This window comes from Lygodium microphyllum, chromosome 18 (assembly GCF_053477565.2).
Source record: "Lygodium microphyllum isolate KBCC chromosome 18, Lygodium_microphyllum_v1.1.10, whole genome shotgun sequence".
In the NCBI taxonomy this organism is placed as follows: domain Eukaryota; kingdom Viridiplantae; phylum Streptophyta; class Polypodiopsida; order Schizaeales; family Lygodiaceae; genus Lygodium; species Lygodium microphyllum.
The window spans coordinates 27,869,003-27,887,838 of NC_141152.1; positions in this window are offsets into that span (position 1 = coordinate 27,869,003).

The window sequence follows — 18,836 nt, forward strand, 5'->3', positions numbered from 1 at the left end:
GAAGATTTTTTAAAAAATCTTACAAAATAATGTGCCTGATTTTTATTCTACTAATGCTTCCAAGAAGGGTCCCATTTGTTTGAATTATTATAAGGCTCCAAAGCCATGACATTATGAGCCTCACATGCTCTTTTGATGGCTCCAAATCCATTTCATGTCTTTTCTTTTCACATTACACATTTTTTCTTCATCTTCCTCCATTGATCTTTACTCTTCACCCCCCCTTGGTAAACCAGTCCATGAAATATTTCCATCCAGTGATTTTTTGGATTTTCCAAGAGGTTGTTCCTACCCTCTTCTTTATTTCAAACCTCCAAATGTACAAAAAATCAACGGTGTTAGACGAATATTTTTTTGTGATTTTCTCAAATCGTATAGCCCCCCAATCTAGCTAGAGGTATTTATGCCTCTAGACACTCTTTGGTATCTTGAGCTGACCCCACCATGATGTGATAGGATTTTAAGTGCCATCCATTTACCCTGGTCTTGTGCACTTTTCCCTCAATGTCTTGAAGTTTGTAGGAGCCATTGTTTAATTTTTTTGTGACCCAAAACAGTCCCTCCCACCAGTAGAGAAACTTGCCATCCTTTCTTTTATCAAAGCAATTGTCATATCGAAGCACTAAAGATCCCTCCTTGATGTTTTTATATGTTAGCTTCTTGTTAAACTTTTCTCTATGCTTCTCGGCTTCCTGGGAGTAGTGGTTAATGGCCTCTTCACAATCCAATTGTAGCCTCTCTAGGTCTAGCAATCTTTGATGTAACTTCTCCTTTTGAGAGCCCATTGTGCCACCTAATACCTGAAGGATAGCTAATTTCACCTCAATAGGCAAAAAAGCCTCTTGTCCATAAACTAGATGAAAAGGTGTAAACGCTAACATGGTTTTGAAGGAGGTTCTGTAAACCCATAGAGCTCCACTAAGGTGCTTGTCCCAATCCCGGGGCCTTGAATGTACTTATTTGTTGATGATTTTACAAATCATTCCATTTATCTTCTAAACCAATCCATTGCATTGAGGGTAGTAAGGGATAGAGTGTTGTCATTGAATATTTAGCGTTTGCATGAGTTCACCCACCACATTAGCTCTAAACCCTAGTCCTCTATCTGATAGTATTTCAAGAGGGGTACCAAACCTACAACAAATGTGGTCAAAGATGAATTTACTCACTTCCTTAGCAGTGATTCTTCTAGTTGGCATAGCCTCAGTCCATCTAGTCATGTAATCTACCCCCATGATAATATACTCTTTTCCTGATGGAGTGCATGGTAGAGGCCCTATGGCATGAATTTCCCTCTTCTCAAAGGGTCCATAGACCTTGATTAGGGTTTGGGGTTCTGCTATGAGCCATTGTGGTCCTGATTTTTGACATTTTTCACATATTTGACTCCAATATTTGACATCTCGGTGTAGAGTGGGCCAAGTAAAGCCGGCTTGTAGAACTTTTCTACTTGTGATGTCGTGTGCAAAGTGGCCTCCACACACATAATCATGGCAAGCTTTTAAGATTTCTTCAATTTTCCACTTTGAAGGCACTTTCCTAAGCACACCATCCTTACCAAGACAATACAAACTATCATTTACCATGCAATATCTTGTAGCTTCGGAGCTAGCCATTGTCTTTCTTCCTTAGTCAGGTGTTTGGGAGCTTCTCCTTGCTCTAAGAGGTGTAGAATATCTTCTAAGTCTTCCTTGCCTGGCTGAAGTGGGGGCTTGATAGCCATTGCTCCCACCATTGACTCATTAAGCTTTGATGATGCTAGATGGTCGGCATCCTTGTTCTGGTCTCTTGGCACATGATGTACTTGTGCCTCCCTAAACCTTCTCATAAGAGATTTGGCCTCTCTCATTTTACTAGAGAGGTTTGTATTTTTGCATGCCCATGTACCTTGCATCTGCATTACCTTAATAAATTGGTTAGAAATCAATCCTAACCTTAATTTATTACGAGTGCACACTCTAAAATCATAAGCGTTTATTAATTTAAATATGTATTTTTCAGAATCGCCCACTTACACATTAAATTAACAAAATGCCCAAAAAGGATAGGCTTCCCCATCGACTTTTCGCACAAAGAATCCACGTTGTGTATGAGCCCCGGTAATAAAATTTTACAGAATCCACCGCAAAACCTCACGGAATCCACCGTGGAATATGCCTCTTGGCATCATACCCCTCCAGGTGGGATAGAAATTATCCTCAATTGCTATTAGCTCAATGTGGAGCTAACAGTGTGAGGAAAGCACTTAGGTCTGTAGCGTGCATCCATTGGGCCTCTTCAACAGGATGATTTTTAAACTTGACCAAATATCTAGAATATCTACGGCCAGTTCTAGTGGTCATAAAGTCAGTATCTATAATAGTTTCAGGCTCAAGGATTTCAGTTTCTTTGTCTAGTAAAGGAGGGTTTTCATAGATAGGGTGTACATGTAATTGTCCTCTAAAAGGTTGTAATAAACTGATATGGAAAGTGTTGTGAATTTTCCAATGTTGTGGTAATTATAGTTTAAATGCATTGTCGTTGATTTTGTGTTTGATCTTGAATGGTCCATAAAATCTAAGTGCTAATTTGACAACGAGGTGTTTATCTACACTTTGTAATCTACATTTTTCAATTCGTAACCAGACATAATCATCAACTTTAAAATTCATAGTCTATCTTTTCTTGTTTGCTTGTTTTGTGTATGATTGTTGAGCTTTGGCAATCATATCTTTAACTTCATCAAAAATAGTAGTATGCATGTTAGTAATATCATTAGCAGTTTGAATTTTGTTTGATAATGATGTAACAGGTGTAGGCAATCGATATCCATAAATAATTTCAAATGGTGCTTTCTTTGTAGCTGTATGTGGTGTGTTATTATATGTAAATTGAAGTAAATGTAGATATGTATCCCATGTGTGTGGTTTTGAAATGGTGTAAGCACGCAAAATATCTAAAATAGTAATGTTAGTAGCTTCTATTTGACCATTTGCTTCAGGATGAAATGCAGATGAAAAATCAATCTTTGTTCCTAAGTTAGCAAACAAAGTAATCCAAAAATTATTGCAAAATCTAGAATCACGATCAGAAATAATTACTTTTGGTAAACCATGGTTAGTGAAAACAGTTTTCAAAAACAATTGAGTAGCTTGAGATGCAGTTAAAGTTTTCTTGCATGGAATAAAATATGCTTGTTTGCTAAACCTGTCTACAATAGTCCAAATCATATCATGATTAGATTTAGTGTTGGGTAGACCAGTGATAAAATCCATTGAAATCTATTCCCATGGTCGTGATGGAATGGATAATGTCATTAGTAAACCATATTGTTTACCATGGTGTCTTTTTACTCGTTGACAAATTAAGCATTCAGATACAAAGTTAGATACATCAGTGTCCATATGTGGCTGATAAAAATCTTCAATCAATGTATGCAAAGTAGCTATATTTCCTCTATGACCTTGATATGGGGGACAATGAATTTCATGCAAAACAAAAGATCGAAATGGAATAGTCACACATAATCTTTTTTCATAAAACATAAATCCATTAGTGTAAGACAATGAATCAATAGGAATCCAATTATTTGCAACTAGTTTATTCCAATCAGCTTGAAAAGTAGGATCTTGATGATAAGTATATTTCATAGGGATAAGGGAATCAAATGATATCAGAGAAATATTTTGAATTGTCGGTCTTCTACTTAAAGCATCAGCAACAACATTCTCTTTTCCAGGTTGATATTGTATAAAGGGATGAAAACTTTGAATAAAAGCGGCCCATTTAATGTGTCGGTCAAATATTTGTGGTTGACTAAGGAGCTAATGCTTTGTGGTCAGTTTTGATCATGAATTGAGATCCCATTAAATAATGTTTCCATTGACGTAAGGCTTGTACTACGGTTAGCAATTCCTTGTCATAGGTAGAATGTTTAAGTTCAGATGGTTTGAGTTTGCAGCTAGAGTAAGTTAGGGATGAGAATCTTTCATAAGGTGTAATATTTCCGCACACTGCGTACCGTAAATATTGACTTCCCGCACGTCGTGTAAATCCTGTGCAAGGTTATCCCCTACATCGTATTATTGGTAGCTTAATCCATACCATGCACGCTCAAAAATGAGGCCTCCACAGTGTAAATTAGAGGCTGAGGTTGAAGACCGCAAAAGCCGCGAGGGAACACCCTTTTTTTGAAGGGGCAATTGGATAAATTTTTAGGCAAATTTTTTTTATCCCTTCGCCCAGACGATGCATGGCTGGAGGAGAGGGAGTGTGGGGAGGAATGGCCAAGGAAGAGTGAATCGGGAATGCATGAGGAGGGAATGGCATGAGTCCTCCACGTGGTGGAGCTTCCCTTCCCTCCCCCCTTGGCTATATGAACTCCCGTTAGGGAGAGAAGAAAAAAGGAAGAGAGGACGGGCTGTGAGAGGAAGGAGAGGACCCTGCTGCTGCCGTTCGGGGAAAGGAGGAGACCAGGCTGCCGTCGTCGCCACGCAGAGGGAGGCCGCCGCGCTGCCGCCCCAGTCCGCCAGCCGCCAGCCGCCATAGCCGCCGCCACGGCCGCCAGACCACCACGGCCTGCCGCCGCCTGGATCACGACCCCCCCCCCTCGACATTGCTGCAGTCAACTAGAAGCTTCTAAGGGGGCTTCTTAAGCCCCCTTCCCACTAGATCCCCATAAAGTCCATTCATACCCCCCCCCCCCCCCCCCCGGGACTTTGAAGGGAAGAGGAATAAGCTATAAAGCCCTCCCGCAAGATCCTTCGTAGGAGGCTTCCCGCAATTAGACTTCAAAGGCCACAAGCCATCTGTGAACCCATTCCTAGCCACTCAGGTTTTTCCTAAAGAATTCATCCGCAAGCACCATTTATCCAAAGTCCCGCGAAGGAATCTCCTACGTACGAGGGAAAAAGGCAAAGGTCTGGAGGCTGCATACCAAGGCAAGTCAATCCATAGACCGCAAAGGCAACCCAGAAGCCGAAACCACGCCTACGATGGCCCCTAAAAAGTCACAAGGTGCGCCTGCGGGAGGTTCATCTCCGAGCATACAAGTGGACATCTCCCCGAGCCCACAAGTCCAGGTTTTTTTTCGAGTTTATTCTCGCATAAAGAAATGTTTAGGCGCGCTTAATTCCATAAGGAAGAACGCATTTTACGCATTGTGGCAGCGTTAAAAATACATTTGATAGATTATCTCTTTAAACATTAGATAAGGTTGATGCTTGTCATGAAATTGAAACGGTTGCATTTCCAGAGTTGTCCGCCTTAGAAGACTAGCTGCATGTTGCTATTTTGGAACATTATCAAAGTAATGAGTCTAAACATATATTACTTAGGGCAAAGAAATGAAGTTGATAAGTGCATTTGGTTACTAGACATGGTAGGAATAAGCGTGTGCCGCATTTTAGGCAACATCTTCCTTGTAATGATTTGTGAGGAAAAGTTAACACCCATAAGATATTACCCGAAAAGAAATAGAAGAGTACGATAATGATCTTATGGACTTGCAAGTAGCATGTAACATGGAATAAGTTAACACTAGCTTTAGTTTGGTATGAACTTCATTAACTACATTGTAGCTAGGGGAAAGTTGCGTGTTGCATAGTCATCATGCAGAAATTTCATTCATCAGGAGCCGTATTTAGGAAAGGTCGCATGGTTTATCAAGGCACGAGATTCTAAAGTGTAGACAACAAGGTTGTAGGCATGGTTATTTGATGAAAGTCCTAGTAGGTCCTAGGAAAGTTAGTACCCAGATTATCATGCATTTTTACGATACAAGGAAAGATAGAGTCATTGTGAACCATGTGATGCGTAGAGGCGATGAATCACATGTTTACAGGTATTGTGGTAGTTGCAACTATTTTTCCTCTTTTAGATCTAGTTTATTGTCTCTAGGAAGGATTCATCCTTGTCGCGAGACAAGCATAATGAATTATCCAAATCACCTAGCCACAAAGGAATCATATGGTACGATAGACACCCCAAACGCTAACTAGGTTAAGGATTCGGCCAAGTTTTCCAATTGTCGCTAAGTCGAAACCTTCAAGCCAATAGTCCTAACCACATTTCCAAAATGTTGAGCTAATTGGATGCTCATGTAAACAATAATCTAGGATTCCGACCTTAAGGACCAAGCGTTCAGGATGATGAAACTCGATTTGAGTTGGACTAAACGCTGTCGATTTAGTGAAATTAAGGATGGGTGGGTAAAAAGACACCCTAAACCCTCCTTCTCGTCTGAAGTTAATTCCCTGACCGGAATACGCCATTCATTAGGCAAAATGATGAAGGCGACACTTGTGCAATAAATTGTAACGTCACTTAGCCTTGCGGGTTGATCGTAAGAAGTTTTGCCATTCCGTGGATTAAGATTGGCAGGCTCTTGCGCGAGTTTAACTTGCAAGGGGAAAGGGTAGTCGTCCTTTTACTCTATCCTCATTAGGGAAACTTTGTCAAGTTAAGGGAAGCTAGGCATTTGCTTGGACGCAAATGATTAATCAATAAACTAAAGCGACATGGTCGCCGGAATCTACCATGAACAAAACCTAAAGTATTGATAGGGTATGATCCTGGCCCAAGGACGATAGGAATCTTGCCAAGTTGCAATTGATTCCGGATCGAATGCGGGTTGCATTCGGAGAAAAGGAGTCACTCCTTAACAGTTTGCCAGCTAAAACAACCACTGGAACTGATTGTGCTTGTAACAGTTTAGAAAGCACTGTTTGCATTGTTTGCTCAATGAACTAAAGGATGAAACGATATCTAAATACTTCAGGTTGAAGGCCTGAAGGGAGAGGCAGCTTTAGTTACCCCCGATTGCCTGCCTGACCCTAACCAAGGGGGTTGTTAACCGCGCCGGGGACATGGACCGAACCCGCCGTGAGAGGTCTCTCCGTTGAGTTCTACTTGGAGCAGGAGGACGCTTGGGTGCCAGAGGGGGCTCTGGCCGTAAATCCCTCGCCTTCCGGGCCCTGCACAAGAGGCTAACGTGACTCGGGATTGGATCTCGAGGCCCGCATACTAGTCTACGGGCAGAAGCTTGGATTAGTGATCCCTGGTGGATTACTGGATAGCCTTCGGGCGGATTATGAACAAGCCTACGGGCGGAACTCCTTTTATTTCAAAGATAAAAGGATAAAATGATAATAAAGAAGTTGTTTGACATTGTTTTCTTTATGTCCTGTGATAAGATTACGTGAAGGAACCAGTGCTTAACAGGGCTAATCAAGGAAGCTGTTTGTTATATGTCAAATTAATGTGGTAGGTAATTACATAACTAAAACAAACTGAGGAAAGTGCGGAGGATGGACCATGGGTCCGTCCTATGGATGGGTGGTCCCGGTTAGCCGGGGACTTTTCTCAAAAATCTTCAACGAACAGAGGAATGATCATCATCGCCAAAGCAAATAACGAGAACGATGACTTAGATTTACCTGTTACCCGATTCACGCTGTTTTAGGGGAACGGAATGGGACTATGCCTTATGGCAGAGAGGTTGAGCATTGCATCCCTCTCGTTTCCCATTCTCCTTGAACCAAGTGCAGCGTGAATCCGCTTCGGACCTGGCGTTTCTGCGTAAAGTAGTTCGCTCAGGTCTGACGCTAGTTGCTGCTAGCTAATGACCAAACTAGAAAACCTTAATTCCGAACGATCCTAAGTGGGAAACGGCTAGGACACTTCCGCTACATGGCAGACGCGGAAAGACCTAGATTACAAAACCCGTAACATTCCATGGGAGTGCCGGGCGGAGTTCTCTAGACAGCCTTTCCGATGGACTGCCAAGACGTGTCCTAGAGGATTCTAGTGGACACGTTACAGTTGGTATCAGAGCCGACCAACAACGGAATTGTTTGATTTCATTAAAATGAAGTAAAGAAATCGTTGCTGTCCAAACATTTCCTCATCTTCAGTACTGTCTTGCAGAACTATGAAGCGTGGAACAAGTTTTTGGTGTTCCGGATCATGTTTATGACTGCAATGCATTCTCCGCATTATAGACAGAGAATTGAAATGATGAACATCCTGGAGCAGATTTATAATCCATCACCTTTATATATAGAACGAAGGTGGACGGGGTCTTCAGGAATCTACTACATAGCTGCCCACCGGTTTGCTTATCTACAGACCAACCTGAAGAGGATCAAGTGGTTGGAAGATTTGAAAATCGTGAAGCTGTTCATTTTTGTGGAAGCTCACGTAAATTCAACTTTGCATATTCAAGGTCGGAGAGTTGAATTGAACTCATATGTATATGAGGAAGTAACCCGTGTAATTCCAGCTGATAGGATTAAGGTATTGGGCCGCCATGGGAAGTATGGATTCCAGCGGAAAGGATATCCTGAGCTTCCGATGAGTTATCGATTCCTAAAGATTCATGACCCAAAACCCTACTATTACACAGTTCCTGTAGACAAATCCAATACAATGTTGTTCTCCCCAAACTAAATGTAATGATTGGATTATCAACACCCGAGATGTTGTATAAGGCTACGCCATATAAATATAAATAAAGACTTCTTTTTATCTCTATCCAATTGTGCATCAAGGTTGTTACGAAAAGTTAAGTAGCTTCATGTCTTACGAGATATCCGAACTAAAGATAAGTTAATGTCAATTAGCATACAATAATGTTAAGAAAATTTTTACTCAGGCACAACCCCAGGTACAGGTTCCAAACTCGCCCCCTACATCAAGTACGGATGTGATCCAGGAGAAGAAGTTCCTCCTCAAACAGATAAAGCCACCCGAGTTTGACGGGAGAGGCAGATTCGTCCAGTCGGATGCTGAGATTTGGATTGAATCTATGGAGGACTACTTCGAAGCAGCTGGTACTGCACCTACCAATCAGGCCATGCTCGCCAAATTAAAACTCACCGGTGAAGCCAGACTATGGTGGAAACAATGGTGCAGGGATCAAGGGATTTCAGAGGGGTCCGTTACCTGGGAGAAGTTAAAGCAAGCCGTGCAAGGGAGATATTTGCCACATGCATATCGTACACAGAAAATGAATGAGTTCTATGAGCTAAAACAGTTAGGACTCACCCTTGACGCATACTACTCTAAGTTTGTCTCACTCTTAAAATATGCGCCACACATGGACACGACACAGCAGGTGTCCAAATTTTGCGTAGGCTTAAATCCACCTGTAAATACCCGTCTCGAATCTATGCGACCATCAGATCTTCAGGATGCACTCATTCGAGCGGCACCAATAATTCAGGAAGTGCAAGCTAAACCAAGGGGTATTAAGAATTGGTCTTATAGTGACCCGAGCAGAGGAGCATTCAGACCCCAGGTTAAGAGAGTTCAAGGCCACAATCAGGGACAAAGGAAGAAAGCAAGGACAAATAACATCAACAACTTTGTTCCTACTCATGGTAATGGCCGAAACCTCCGATGCTTCCACTGCAATGAACTCGGTCACTTCAAAAAGCAATGCCCCAAGCTCAGCGAGGGACACCGTCAAGGTGCTGGCCGCGGTCAGGGAGCCGCCACCCGTGGAAGGGGAAGGGCTGCCTGCATTACCAATAGGCAAAGATGTGATGCAGAAGAAGGGGAAGATCCGACTATGGAAGCGGAATTCGAAAGAGCGACGGTCCATGCCGCTTTACACAAGAAGGGGCCGAATCGCCAGTTCTCGGTGATTCAAACACCGTCGGACTATCAAGGTAAAGGTTTCAAAACCTTGATTGATTGTGGCAGCACACATTCCTTTATCTCACCAGCGTGTGCTAGGAGATTAGGAATAGCCACAGTAGAAGCACCTACCCTACTTGTGGAATTGGCAAACGGTCGTGAGGTAACTTGTACTAGGAAAACTGCTAAGGAGGAGTTCTATCTGGGAGGAAAGAAAACCTCAGTCAAATTCAGAGTCATGAACTTAGGTATCCGTGAGTGCCTACTCGGGATGGATTGGCTTAAGCCTAATGACGCCCACATCCACTGTGGAAAGGGTCAAGTTTCCTTTCGAAACTCTGAAAGAGAGTTTGTTACAACTCAAGGTGAAGCAGGAGTGCCAAGAATCCAGTTAGCCAAAGTATCGCGGATCATAAAAGGGGTTAGGAAAGGATTACCTGTTTACTTTATCAAACTCAACAAGTTAGATCAAAAGCAAGAGTCTCATGAGGGACCCTCTTGGCTAAAAGAATACGCTGACGTATTCCCTGAGGAATTAACTGAACTTCCACCTCCAAGAGAAGTTGATCATGAAATAAGGCTAATACTTGGAGCTGCGCCAATTGCAAAGAGACCTTATAGAATGTCTATTCCGGAAGCTATCGAGTTGAAGGAACAACTCAAGCAACTGTTAGATCAGGGTTACATCCGGCCTAGCAACTCACCATGGGGAGCTCCAGTTCTATTCCAGAAAAAGAAAGATGGGACACTTCGACTATGTATTGATTACCGTGGGTTGAATCAATCAACAGTCAAGAACAAGTATCCTATTCCTAGAATAGATGAGCTTCTTGATCGCCTTCAAGGTGCAAAGATCTTCTCCGAAATTGATCTCAGGTCAGGTTACTATCAAATCAGGATCAAGGATGAAGATATTCCAAAAACGGCTTTCAATACAAGATATGGGCACTTTGAATTCTTGGTTATGTCATTCGGGCTTACAAATGCACCTGCCACCTTCAATAGATTAATGCAGGATATTTTTAGACCATATCTTGATGATTTCGTGCTTGTCTTCTTCGATGATACTTTAGTCTATTCTAAGCAGGAAGAAGATCATGAATCTCAACTACGGATTGTCCTTGAGACAATGAGGTCTCATAAGCTATATGCAAAAATGAAGAAGTGTGCATTCTTCAAACGTCATATTGAATATCTAGGATTCATAGTATCATCAGAAGGAATATCAGTAGACCCAGCCAAAGTCAGAGATGTGCTTGAATGGCCAATACCAGTATCCGTCAAAGAGATACGTAGTTTTCTTGGCTTGACAGGATGGTATAGGGTTTTTATCAAAAACTATGCTTTGATTGCAGCACCTCTTACCGACTTACTAAAAAAGCAGACTTCTATTACATGGTCAACTCCCGAACAAAATAGCTTCGACCAATTGAAGCAATGTTTGGTATCAGCACCTATTCTGAAACTTCCTGACCTCAATAAGGAGTTCGAGGTAGTAACTGATGCCAACATTCTTGCCTTGGGGTGTGTTCTTATGCAGGAAGGTCATCCAGTAGCATACTCTTCAAGGAAATTGAAGAGTCACGAAAAGAATTATGCCATGCATGATCTGGAGTTATTAGCTGTCATCCATGCTCTAAAGCTTTGGAGACACTACCTGTTGGGTAACAAGTTTACCCTAGTAACCGATCATAAGAGTCTCAAATGGATTTTTACCCAGAACGAGCTCAACATGAGGCAACGTCGATGGATTGAAGTATTGGAGGAGTATGACTTTGAAATCAAGTATCGACCAGGGAAAGAGAATGTAGTTGCCGATGCACTTAGTCGCAAGGCATTCCTAAACTCCCTAATCTTGCAGAATCCATCAACGGCCAGATCTCTGGCTACAAAGGTATCTATGCCAAGCAACCCTATACTCGAACTAGCTAGGGAGGAAGCATGCCATGATTTGGCCTACCAAACCATGATAAAAGAAATATCTACCAAAGAGCAGAATCTGAAGTCACAAGCTAAGTATCGGGAATTTTCCACTGATAATGGACTTGTCTATTACAGAACAAGGCTATGTATACCAACAAGCCAGTCACTTAAGCAGAAGATATTATGGGAAGCTCATGATTCCCCCTTCGCAGGACATCCTGGCTATGCAAAAACTCTTAATGCAGTTAGGAAGAGCTATCATTGGGAGAGGCTCAAAGGTGACGTTCTCAAATATGTCACTGAATGTTTGTCTTGCCAACGTATCAAGGCTGAACATGTCATGATGCCAGGAAAATTGCAACCACTTGACATTCCCCAAATGAAATGGGAATTCATCAGTATGGATTTTGTGGTGGGCTTACCCCAAGTCCAAGGAGGATACAACTCCATTATGGTTGTAGTTGACATGCTTACTAAGGTTGCACACCTGATTCCAGTAAAGACAAACTATAAAGCCTCCGACATTGCAAGAGTGTTTATCAAGGAGATATTCAAGTTACATGGGTTACCTAGAAGGATCATTAGCGATCGAGATTCTCTCTTCACTTCACACTTCTGGAGAGCTATCTTTGAAGCTATAGGAACTCAACTCTGTTTTAGCACTGCCTACCATCCCCAAACGGATGGACAAACAGAGCGAGTAAATCAAATCATTGAGGATATGCTTAGGGCTTACTGCTGTCGAGAGCCGAAGAGGTGGATTCAATACTTGCCGTTAGTAGAATTTGCTTACAATGCTTCTTACCAGCAAAGCATTCAAATGACGCCTTTCCAGGCACTGTATGGTCATGATTGTCGAAGTCCCCTAAACTTTTCTGATCCTACCCTAAGGGTGAAAGCTTCAAGACAAATGTTGGAGGACATGGATGACCAAATAAGGTCAATAAGACAAGACATACAAGCAGCCAAAGATAGACAAAAGGCATATGCGGATTTGAAACGCCAAGAGAGGGTCTTCGGAGAAGGAGACATGGTTTTCATTCGCATACGCCCAAAAAGGAGTTCTCTATCTCTAGGTGAATGCAAGAAGCTAAGTCCAAGGTATTGTGGTCCGTATAAAATCCTCAAATGCCTGGGACCCAATGCTTATAAATTGCAACTTCCAGATAACCTAAAGGTTCACAATGTATTCCATATTAGTCTCTTAAAAAAATATGTACCCAACCCAAATCATGTACTTGATGACCAACAAATTGTAATGCCTAGTCAAGGAGTCCTTGAACTAAGACCGGAAAAGATTTTAGATGTCAGGGAGAGACAGTTAAGATCTAGAACCTTGAAAGAATGCCTCGTCCAGTGGAAAGATTATCCCGAAGAGGATGCTACCTGGATGGATGAAAGCTCTCTCAATCTTCAATATCCCCAGTTTATCTCGAGATGAGGACATCTCGATTCTTCCAAGGGGGAGAGAATGTAATATTTCCGCACACTGCGTACCGTAAATATTGACTTCCCGCACGTCGTGTAAATCCTGTGCAAGGTTATCCCCTACATCGTATTATTGGTAGCTTAATCCATACCATGCACGCTCAAAAATGAGGCCTCCACAGTGTAAATTAGAGGCTGAGGTTGAAGACCGCAAAAGCCACGAGGGAACACCCTTTTTTTGAAGGGGCAATTGGATAAATTTTTAGGCAAATTTTTTTTATCCCTTCGCCCAGCCGATGCATGGCTGGAGGAGAGGGAGTGTGGGGAGGAATGGCCAAGGAAGAGTGAATCGGGAATGCATGAGGAGGGAATGGCATGAGTCCTCCACGTGGTGGAGCTTCCCTTCCCTCCCCCCTTGCCTATATGAACTCCCGTTAGGGAGAGAAGAAAAAAGGAAGAGAGGACGGGCTGTGAGAGGAAGGAGAGGACCCTGCTGCTGCCGTTCGGGGAAAGGAGGAGACCAGGCTGCCGTCGTCGCCACGCAGAGGGAGGCCGCCGCGCTGCCGCCCCAGTCCGCCAGCCGCCAGCCGCCATAGCCGCCGCTACGGCCGCCAGACCGCCACGGCCTGCCGCCGCCTGGATCACGACCCCCCCCCCCTCGACGTTGCTGCAGTCAACTAGAAGCTTCTTAGAAGCTTCTTTAAGAAGCTTCTTAGAAGCTTCTTTAAGAAGCTTCTAAGGGGGCTTCTTAAGCCCCCTTCCCACTAGATCCCCATAAAGTCCATTCATACCCCCCCCCCCCCCCGGGACTTTGAAGGGAAGAGGAATAAGCTATAAAGCCCTCCCGCAAGATCCTTCGTAGGAGGCTTCCCGCAATTAGACTTCAAAGGCCACAAGCCATCCGTGAACCCATTCCTAGCCACTCGGGTTTTTCCTAAAGAATTCATCCGCAAGCACCATTTATCCAAAGTCCCGCGAAGGAATCTCCTACGTACGAGGGAAAAAGCCAAAGGTCTGGAGGCTGCATACCAAGGCAAGTCAATCCATAGACCGCAAAGGCAACCCAGAAGCCGAAACCACGCCTACGATGGCCCCTAAAAAGTCACAAGGTGCGCCTGCGGGAGGTTCATCTCTGAGCATACAAGTGGACATCTCCCCGAGCCCACAAGTCCAGGTTTTTTTTTGAGTTTATTCTCGCATAAAGAAATGTTTAGGCGCGCTTAATTCCATAAGGAAGAACGCATTTTACGCATTGTGGCAGCGTTAAAAATACATTTGATAGATTATCTCTTTAAACATTAGATAAGGTTGATGCTTGTCATGAAATTGAAACGGTTGCATTTCCAGAGTTGTCCGCCTTAGAAGACTAGCTGCATGTTGCTATTTTGGAACATTATCAAAGTAATGAGTCTAAACATATATTACTTAGGGCAAAGAAATGAAGTTGATAAGTGCATTTGGTTACTAGACATGGTAGGAATAAGCGTGTGCCGCATTTTAGGCAACATCTTCCTTGTAATGATTCGTGAGGAAAAGTTAACACCCATAAGATATTACCCGAAAAGAAATAGAAGAGTACGATAATGATCTTATGGACTTGCAAGTAGCATGTAACATGGAATAAGTTAACACTAGCTTTAGTTTGGTATGAAATTCATTAACTACATTGTAGCTAGGGGAAAGTTGCGTGTTGCATAGTCATCATGCAGAAATTTCATTCATCAGGAGCCGTATTTAGGAAAGGTCGCATGGTTTATCAAGGCACGAGATTCTAAAGTGTAGACAACAAGGTTGTAGGCATGGTTATTTGATGAAAGTCCTAGTAGGTCCTAGGAAAGTTAGTACCCAGATTATCATGCATTTTTACGATACAAGGAAAGATAGAGTCATTGTGAACCATGTGATGCGTAGAGGCGATGAATCACATGTTTACAGGTATTGTGGTAGTTGCAACTATTTTTCCTCTTTTAGATCTAGTTTATTGTCTCTAGGAAGGATTCATCCTTGTCGCGAGACAAGCATAATGAATTATCCAAATCACCTAGCCACAAAGGAATCATATGGTACGATAGACACCCCAAACGCTAACTAGGTTAAGGATTCGGCCAAGTTTTCCAATTGTCGCTAAGTCGAAACCTTCAAGCCAATAGTCCTAACCACATTCCCAAAATGTTGAGCTAATTGGATGCTCATGTAAACAATAATCTAGGATTCCGACCTTAAGGACCAAGTGTTCAGGATGATGAAACTCGATTTGAGTTGGACTAAACGCTGTCGATTTAGTGAAATTAAGGATGGGTGGGTAAAAAGACACCCTAAACCCTCCTTCTCGTCTGAAGTTAATTCCGTGACCTGAATACGCCATTCATTAGGCAAAATGATGAAGGCGACACTTGTGCAGTAAATTGTAACGTCACTTAGCCTTGCGGGTTGATCGTAAGAAGTTTTGCCATTCCGTGGATTAAGATTGGCAAGCTCTTGCGCGAGTTTAACTTGCAAGGGGAAAGGGTAGTCGTCCTTTTACTCTATCCTCATTAGGGAAACTTTGTCAAGTTAAGGGAAGCTAGGCATTTGCTTGGACGCAAATGATTAATCAATAAACTAAAGCGACATGGTCGCCGGAATCTACCATGAACAAAACCTAAAGTATTGACAGGGTATGATCCTGGCCCAAGGACGATAGGAATCTTGCCAAGTTGCAATTGATTCCGGATCGAATGCGGGTTGCATTCGGAGAAAAGGAGTCACTCCTTAACAGTTTGCCAGCTAAAACAACCACTGGAACTGATTGTGCTTGTAACAGTTTAGAAAGCACTGTTTGCATTGTTTGCTCAATGAACTAAAGGATGAAACGATATCTAAATACTTCAGGTTGAAGGCCTGAAGGGAGAGGCAGCTTCAGTTACCCCCGACTACCTGCCTTACCCTAACCAAGGGGGTTGTTAACCGCACCGGGGATGTGGACCGAACCCGCCGTGAGAGGTCTCTCCGTTGAGTTCTACTTGGAGCAGGAGGACGCTTGGGTGCCAGAGGGGGCTCTGGCCGTAAATCCCTCGCCTTCCGGGCCCTGCACAAGAGGCTAACGTGACTCGGGATTGGATCTCGAGGCCCGCATACTAGTCTACGGGCAGAAGCTTGGATTAGTGATCCCTGGTGGATTACTGGATAGCCTTCGGGCAGATTATGAACAAGCCTACGGACGGAACTCCTTGTATTTCAAAGATAAAAGGATAAAATGATAATAAAGAAGTTGTTTGACATTGTTTTCTTTATGTCCTGTGATAAGATTACGTGAAGGAACCAGTGCTTAACAGGGCTAATCAAGGAAGCTGTTTGTTATATGTCAAATTAATGTGGTAGGTAATTACATAACTAAAACAAACCGAGGAAAGTGCGGAGGATGGACCATGGGTCCGTCCTATGGATGGGTGGTCCCGGTTAGCCGGGGACTTTTCTCAAAAATCTTCAACGAACAGAGGAATGATCATCATCGCCAAAGCAAATAACGAGAACGATGACTTAGATTTACCTGTTACCCGATTCACGCTGTTTTAGGGGAACAGAATGGGACTATGCCTTATGGCAGAGAGGTTGAGCATTGCATCCCTCTCGTTTCCCATTCTCCTTGAACCAAGTGCAGCGTGAATCCGCTTCGGACCTGGCGTTTCTGCGTAAAGTATTTTGCTCAGATCTGACGCTAGTTGCTGCTAGCTAATGACCAAACTAGAAAACCTTAATTCCGGACGATCCTAAGTGGGAAATGGTCAGGACACTTCCGCTACGTGGCAGACGCGGAAAGACCTAGATTACAAAACCCGTAACATTCCATGGGAGTGCCGGGCGGAGTTCTCTAGACAGCCTTTCCGATGGACTGCCAAGACGTGTCCTAGAGGATTCTAGTGGACACGTTACATAAGGACTACTCCTATTCTAGATCCACTAGCATCAGTAACTACTAAGAAGACTGGTCTATTGAAGTCAGATAATTATAATACAGGAGCATGAGTTAAAGCATGTTTCAATAAATCAAAGGACTTTTATTGATTGTCAGACTAGTTATACACAATACCCTTCTTTAAAAGTTTTGTCAAAGGTAATGCAAGTAATAAGAAATTCCTCACAAATTTTCTGTAAAAGCTGGCAAGACCTAGAAAAGAACGTAATTCATACATATTTTGTTGAGATGACAAGCTCAACACATGCGGACATTGATGGTGGACCACCTGGTTAGATGGGTCCACACCTCTACACTTAGCATGTCGATGGTCATTATGACTCTCACATGCTGACTCATTACTTATTATATTCAGGTTGTTACACCTATTTACAGCTGGCATAGTTATAGCGCCAGTCGACTAGTGTAGTCGGTTATGCATTGTTTGACTTAGTAGGCCACTTTCCTTTATGTTGTATCTTATCTATACTTTGTGTACATTGAAAAGTGTGTGGAAGAAGAAGAAGAAACCAGCAAGAAAACTTTTTAGCCTCCATCTCTCTTCTTGTCTCTTGAGTGAGCTTCTCCTTGTGCATTTTGTGTGTGTTCGGCGGCGTAGGATCTTGAGCAAGTTCCCCACCACGCGATTCTTGACATGGTATCAGAGCTGCACCACTGAGAGAGGCTGATTTTGAAGGCTGAAGTGAAGGAGAAGAAGCAAGGTTTGAGCAAGCAAGCCATGGGTAAGAAACTCTCCCATCCTTCCACTCTTTCTCTTGGATAGTGCCTGTGGAGGCACCGGAAGCAGGGCAGAGCAAAAATGTCAGATTGTAGTGAGATTTGGTGTGTGCAAAGAGAACTGTGTATTCTGCAGTAAGCCCTATAGGGCTTGCATGTAGTTATTTTGGGCATCTGAGGCCATTTCAGGTCCTGTTTTAGAGCCGCAAGGTTGCAGACAATAGTTTCAGGGTATATTATGATTTCGACTGTTTTGACCGAAAGTGGGTGCGCAGGTCACAGATTGTGAATCTGTAATTCTTGAGGTGTTTGCAGGAAGCAAACATAAGGTGTATTTGCAAACAGGTTGCAGATTGCATGTATTGTTAAGCAGATAGTGAAAAAGGCTGTCTGATGTATTTCTGTGCACTACAGGTCGAGGGTTGTAGAAGATTTGCTTACTGTTTGGTATTATTTTTTGTGATAATGGCAGAGAATAGTGGAAGCCCCATCATTGAGAAGCTCGACAAGAACAACTATCCTTCATGGAAGTTTCGTATCACGAACTTCCTTATTGGAAAAGGACTCTACGAGTTTGTTTCAGGTGAAGAAAAGGAGTCGGAGGTGAGTGAATCTCCAACTGCAGAAGAGACAAAGGCACGGAAGGAATGGAATGCAAAAGACAAGAAGGTCATGTATTGGCTGTCTGTAGTAATTGACAATAATATGCTGGGACATATTAGAAATGCAGAGAATTCATATGCAGCTTTGACCATACTTGAAAGTATGTTTTGCGTAAATACAAAGGCACGAAAGATTCAACTCAAGTAAGAGTTGAATACATTGAAGAAAGGGAAGATGTCTATCAATGAGTATGCACTGAAGGTCAGGAGCATTGTAGATGCATTGGCAGCGATTGATGCAATGCCCGATGATGATGATTTGGTGTCGCCTACCTTGGGTGGACTTAACAATGAAAGGGCTTGGAAGTCTTTTGTAACTTCCGTATATGTTAGAAAGCCATTTCTAGATTTCGATGAGTTAGTCTCCCTTATGATCACTGAAGAGATCAACGTGCAGAGTGAGACATCTGAAAGAAGTGGTGAGCAGGTTCAAGCTTTCTACTCTAGTTCAGGAAGGGGACGTGGCAAGTTCTCTTCAAGAGGCCGTGGTACAGGACGTGGTAGTAACAACCAGCAAAATAGATTGAATCAAC